The sequence below is a fragment of the Chelonia mydas genome, chromosome 3 (genome assembly GCF_015237465.2).
Source record: "Chelonia mydas isolate rCheMyd1 chromosome 3, rCheMyd1.pri.v2, whole genome shotgun sequence".
In the NCBI taxonomy this organism is placed as follows: domain Eukaryota; kingdom Metazoa; phylum Chordata; order Testudines; family Cheloniidae; genus Chelonia; species Chelonia mydas.
In genome coordinates, this window is record NC_057851.1 from 150784574 (window position 1) to 150791106 (window position 6533).

The window sequence follows — 6533 nt, forward strand, 5'->3', positions numbered from 1 at the left end:
GCTTTCTATCCACCTGATAGTCCTTTCATCTAATCCATACTTTAACTTGCTGGCAAGAAAGGGGGCATGCTGAATACTGTGGGAGACTGTATCAAAAGCTTTGATAAAGTCAAGATATATCGCATCCACTGCTTTCCCCATATCCACAGAGTCAGTTATCTCATCATAGAAGGCAAACAGGTTGGTCAGGCATGACTTGCCCTTGGTGAATCCATGTTGACTGTTTCTGATCACCTTCCTCTCCTCCAAGTGCTTCAAAATGGATTCCTTGGGGGACCTGCTGCATGATTTTGCCGGGGACTGAAATGACCCTTTTTTAAATGTGGGCACTATATTTGCCTTTTTCCAATCATCCAGGACCAACCCCAATCACCACGAATTTTCAAAGATAACGGCCAATGGCTCTGCAATCACATCAGCCAACTCCCTCAGCACCCTTAGATGCATTACATTCGGCCCCATGGACTTGTGCATGTCCAGCTTTTCTAAATAGTCCTTAACCTGTTCTTTCACCACTGAAGGCTGCTCACCTCCTCTCCATACTGTGTTGTCCAGTGCAGCAGTCTGGGAGCTGACCTTGTCTGTGAAGACGGAGGCAAAAAAAACATTGACTACTTCAGCTTTTTCCACATCTGTCACTATGTGGCCTCCTCCATTCAGTAAGGGTCCCACACTTTCCCTGACCACCTCCTTGTTGCTAACATACCTGTAGAAACCCTTCACATAGCTTGCTAGCTGCAACTCCAGTTGTGCCTTGGCCTTCCTGATTACACCCCTGCATGCTCTAGCAATATTTTTATACTCCTCCCTAGTAATTCCTAATAACCAGCCAGCTCCTCCCCAAGTTGTGACTTATATTTAAGTGGGCCTGGCCAACCCTGTGAGGCAACTGGGTGCCATAACTGAGAGCTCCACATCCAGTTAGCTCTTGCTGAGCCAGTGTGGGGTATACACCCAATCATACCCTATTGCAGGTTCTCAAGCTGTGGGGGAGGAGCAATTCCAGGGGGATCACAGACAGGTTTCAGGGGGCCATAGTTCCCCCACCCTCCCATGTGTTTATTGCCTCTTCTGTATTGCTAGGTGAGAAGAGAAGTCCCTAAACATATAGCGTGTGTGTGGATGCTTCTTCCTGTTGGAGCATGGGGTCCCAGGACAGCAAAGTTTATATTCTTTTTTCCTTCCTGGACTGCTATGTGTAACAATATTTTCTACTAATGCGCTCGCTGGGCTGGAGACCAATATTTGTTTTCATCTGTGTACACAGTGCTGTGTTCATTGATCTGTAAATTGGTCCAAAAGAATAATGTGATTTTAAAATATTGCTTTTATAAATCACATGTTTTATACAATTTCCAAATAGAATTTGCTTTTAGAGTTTCCTCCTCTGAACTTCTACTGAATGGTGCTTCAGAGAACATCTCAAGGAGGCCATCAGCCCCTAAATACATTATAATCCTTAGGCTACTGCAGCGAATATGAACTCAGAACTTCTGGGTTCTAGTCCCAGGTCTGCCACTAAATCATTAATTGATCTCGAGCCAGTTGCTAACTTCTGTATGACTCAGTTTTCCCCTTTGTAAAATGGGGATACTAACACTGCTCTGCCATATGATGGAAGGGAGTTTATAAGGCTTAATTCTTCAATGTTTGGTAAGGGTTTTGAGATCCTCAGATGAAAAGCTTTAAGAGTTATTGCCTAAAAAGATCCTGCAGTCTATGCCATCATAAATGCAAACAGCAGGTGGGGGGGGGGGCAGCGCATATTTTGAAAATTACAATGCCTTTGTGGCACAGCAGGAGAATGCCAAATCCTCCTGTTTGGAATATAGTCTAGCCTTTGGGTGTGTCTGTTTGACATAGGAGAACATTAGCTTCAAGGTGTAAGCGAAGTTACACCTTCAATGTGAACTGAAGTAAGCAAAGTGACATGTTGACTAATCCACGTAGCTGTCTCTCATTTGTCTCCTTTAATTTATCTATAATAGTCCGTTAGTTTGGGGGGATTAGGCTGTGTCTGAAACCATCTGTAACATCTAAGTTGCTCTTCCATATGCAATAGGTGTGATCATCCCATTTTCTGTTTGTCAACCCTTTGAGGGCTTTGAACAGGCAACTCATAAAAAAACCCACACACCAATACAGCAAGTACAGCTTGGTTAGATGATGAGTAAGAGGGGATATGATAGTCATTTGCATAAGGACAGATGTGAATCCCAAGGGCCAGACAGTTCCGAGATTCATGGGTGAATCTCAGTCCCTCTGTGTAGGAGGGGATACATCACCTCACTGGCCCTTTGGAGGGCTCTCTGGGTGGCATGGACTCCATGCAGCAGGAGGGGAATAGAGTTGGGGAAGGATCCAAAGGGAAGCCCCTTATCCTCCCTCAAAAACAAATGAATATGGCCCCAGGCTGGGTGAACATTTCTGCACATCTGCCCTGAAGGAAACCCACCCTCCTGCCAACATCAGGAGCCATTTCAGTCAGGGAAGAGGGAGAGGCCTTGGTATTATGGCTCCAACAGAGTCATGCCACCAGGGAACAGAGGTGCCACATGTGGACCAGAGCCAATGCTGGGGTAGAGAGCCTCCATGTGGGCTCTCCTGGTGTCTGCAGGCTACTTTTCAGTGGGGAGGGAGGGAGGGACAAACCCTACCTCCTGGTGGGACAATGAGGGGGAATCGCTACCAAGCAATCATAACTGACATTTCTCACTAAAAAGTCTCCTCCCGTGGCACTCCACATGGGGACGATCTGGCCCCAAGGAGAGAGGAGCTGTTTAGGCAGTGCTACAGAGAACAGGAGGAGAAGAGCAAGATAAATAGCAAGTTAGAAATCCTACTAGCTGATCCCGCACCATTGAAATTGGTGGTAACTTTGCCAAAAACTTCAGTGGGAGTAGTATCAAGCACTGAAACTGTGTAGCTATCTCCAGAGAAGGCAGCAAGGACACCCCAGCCATGGACTGGCTAACCTAAAAATCCACCTCCCTTTTCTCCAATTGTATTACTATACACCCACACATCCCCTGAATTTTATGAAGTACTGTGCAGCTGCCAGCCTACTAAGCCTTAAACATCCACCCCTGCTGCTTAGCAGAGCGAGAACATGAGGGAAAAGAGTTAAGCCCGTTTTCAAGTAGGTGTTGTGCAGAGCTAATTTCTTCCCTGCAGTTTAGGCTAATGCTGCATCAATTTTCTGATACTCTGCAGCCTCCTTGCTTCTGCCTACTCGACTTTTTTTACATGTTTTGCTCAATGTTTAGACTTTACTTTCAATTTTGTTGTTTTCCTGGGTCCTGTGCAAACCAAATTAGGGAGCGGATATGTTTCAGGACGGACATCTGTGGCTAAGATCAGCCTCGCATTGCTCTTAATACAAGCCCTAGCTAAGCTTGAAGAGTAGTTATAAGTAGTCTCTCAAGATTCCCACTCTGCAACATGCCCATTAAAGATGCTATCTAAAAGCTTCCAAATCAGTGTATTTTATGTACTAGTACATCCAGACCACCATATTAAGAGAACATTAAGGTTGCAAAATGGAACACTCAAAAGTTAGGAAACACCAGAACTAAAGTTGCCGGTGCATCCCGAATTCAAGCCCCTTGTCATAATCCATATGCACATGGTATTTACTTACATTGATCACACTCCTTTTTCCACAGGTTCCCCTCCCTCAGTCAGTGCACAGGAGGGACAGGGCTTAGTGAATGGGCAGCTGTCCAATACTTTTTAAACCTTATTCAGTGTGTGGCCCCAGGACTATTTTCCACACATCTAAACCCTGCTCAGAATGCAGAACTATTGATTTCCCTGGGGGCTTTTAGATGGCGCTCCTCACTAGAGTGTGCAAACAAACATTAATGATCTTCCCCGCAAACACGCATTTTATAAACAGATGCGGGAACTGAGGCACAGAGAGATTAAGGCTAACTTTGTCAAAAGTATCCACTGACTTTGGTTGCCCAGCTTGAGGTGCCTAGGGCCGAATTTTAGTATTAGTATTTCCATAGCACTGTGTATGTTCAAAGCACAGCTCCCACCTCCTATTGATTTTAGCTGCAGCTGAGAGCAATCACACTTCAAACCCTGCGGAGGTCACGTTGGGCACCCAGTGGATGAAGAACTCCGTTAGTGGCCAACTGAACATTTTGACTTTCCCCAGCACCACATAGGAACTCTGTGGCAGGGAGAGAGACAGAATCCAGTTCTCCAGGGCAGCACTGAACTGCTTTACCCATTAGACCACCTTTTCTCTTTGTTCAGTTCTCTGCTTCATTCACTACACATCTCCCAGATCCCCTCCCTGCCCTTCACTTATTTCTCCCCTTTTCTACAGCTCCTGCCCGTCACCCTTCTCAGCTCCTGTCCTGTCAGCTAGCTCCTGCACCCGCAAACAACTACCTCAGCCCCCCTTCCCACAGTTCCTGCCCTTCCCCCCACCCCCAGTTTTCATCCCACCAAATTCCAGTCATACTGTGTACTCCTCCTCCATGCTGTATGGTAGCCAACAGCAGAGACTTGGAGAGCTCAGGAGAGGCAGTCAGCCCTGCATAAGCATGCTGTGTCGGATGGTGCTTGCGCAGTCTAGTCAGCACTGCGGGTAGGAGCTGTGTGGGGATGGAGCATGCTCAGTCATTCTGTGGGGAGGGCACATGTTCAGTCTGGTTGGCACATAGAATCTGTGAGGGGACAGGGTGTGCTTAGTGCAGTTACAGTCTTTCCAGAACAAGCCAGCCTGAAGCAGACATCCAGCTTGGCAAATTTCAGCCCAAACAATTGAAATTTGGCAAAGTTACAAACAACCTACAAAGGTTCTTAAAATAGAAAAAGTCTTATGCAACTTTAACTTATAGGCATCACTACTAGCTCTACCTATAATATTTGCATATAGGGCCTGAGCCAAACCTCACTACAGCTAATGCAAGGACTCCCATGGACTTCAGTGGGCAATGAATCAGGCCCAGAGTGTGATGTGGATAGGTGGCATCTTAAGCCTTTCTTTCCACACTCAGCTAAAAATGCCTGAGAAACAACAGTCATCTAATATTCCTTAGTCACCCTGGTTGGAGCTCTCCATGGTCACCTCATTGCATGTATATGGAGTTGGCCTTTGTATCTCCTTTCTTCCTTTGAGCTTTAGTGGACACATGAGCTGACAACTTTGTTGCTGTTGTATGTGCCAGGAATGTCAAGCAAAATGCCCCTTTAGTTTGAGTGCATGTAGCAACTACATACCTCCAGTGTGGTTCTTCAAAGGACCTTCCGGGTCCTACTCTTCAGGAATCTAATCAGTGCCACTGGCATCTGAGGACTGGATGGCAAGAAACAAAAGAATGTACACTTCAGGCCAAGGCTAGAAAAGGAGCCAGTGCATCATCACATAAATTAGTTATGACCCCTTGGGGAGGGTGTGACCCACAGACTGAGATCCACTGCTCTAGTGATACTGTTCTCCCCCAACAGAACAAGCTGTGAAAGTCAAACTTCCCTGCTAAGAAAAGCATTCCCAAAAGGTGAGGGGCACAGAGGTCATCTTTCTACAGCCTTCTGCTGTAGAGACCAGAAAGTACAAAGCATGAAGTGGGATATTTTGCCAAAGAACAAACCTGAGGAACTTGCTGGATTACTCAGAGCACTGAGTAAATGACTTTAACATCTTTACTTGTTTTCATTTAATTCTCTCAAGACACCTTGGCAAGGTGTGGAGGAGCATTTATAATACAGAGGTTGTGATGCTGGGAGGTGGGGGCAGAAGTGACTCAGACTGTCACAGGGTGCACTCACTGCTAGGAGTGCCTCCTCCTGGCCACTCTGGGAATTAGCTTCTTCCAGATCCAGGGCCCCCTTCTCACTTCATATCCTACTGCTGCCATGTCCCTGGGTGCCCCTTCTTTGTGACATGGCCCTCTGGCCTGGGCACTATACATGTTGCCCCTACCATGGTACCAAAGTCTTTCAGGGAGGCTGTCCCAGGAAGTCTGCCACTTCCTCAGTAGCTAGTAGGGGAACCCAGACCCACTCTACTCCAGGCTCCAGCTCACAGATCCACCCTCTACTCCAGGCTCTAGCTCAGAGACCCACAAGTCAGCAACCAAAGTCAGCACCCTCCTGAATCTTGCTGCGTTTTCCCTGAGCCTTACCTTACCTTCTGGCTCTCCCCACTCCTCCAAGGAGTAGTTAAGGCTATTTACTTCTGCAGCCCCAAACACACCTCCCAGAGAGTGACTACAAACTACTTCCCCTGAAACCTCCCCTCTATGGCCAACTTCCTGTCTTTATAAACCCAGCCCAGCTCCATCCTCCTCAGCTGGGCGTTCTCACTCAGTTTAGGGATTACTTAAACCACCTGAGTCCCCTCAGCTGTGGCCTATCTGGTTAATTGGCCCCCTGCTTAGCTTACCTTGCCTTTCAGGGTAAGCGTGGAGTCAGACCCGCTGACAGCAATTCCGGGCCCCAGGGCAGAACAGTCAATGGCCCCCCTAGAAAAGGATGGCTGAGATTTACGACACTACTTTTTATCCTATTGATAA

At 47.0% G+C, this 6533-nt stretch overlaps 1 long non-coding RNA gene across 2 annotated transcripts; it reads right to left on the reverse strand.

The window, feature by feature from the left end:
* Positions 1-1180: 1180 nt before the first annotated feature.
* Positions 1181-6248, reverse strand: LOC122464841. 2 transcript variants are annotated; one of them, XR_006289235.1, is made up of 4 exons: positions 6149-6248; positions 5239-5314; positions 4478-4682; positions 1185-1283 (listed from the first exon to the last, which is right to left on the reverse strand). It is a non-coding gene; the product is annotated as an uncharacterized LOC122464841 (long non-coding RNA). The 2 variants fall into 2 exon arrangements; XR_006289236.1 differs by lacking the exon at positions 4478-4682 and having other exon boundaries at positions 1181-1283.
* Positions 6249-6533: the final 285 nt, after the last annotated feature.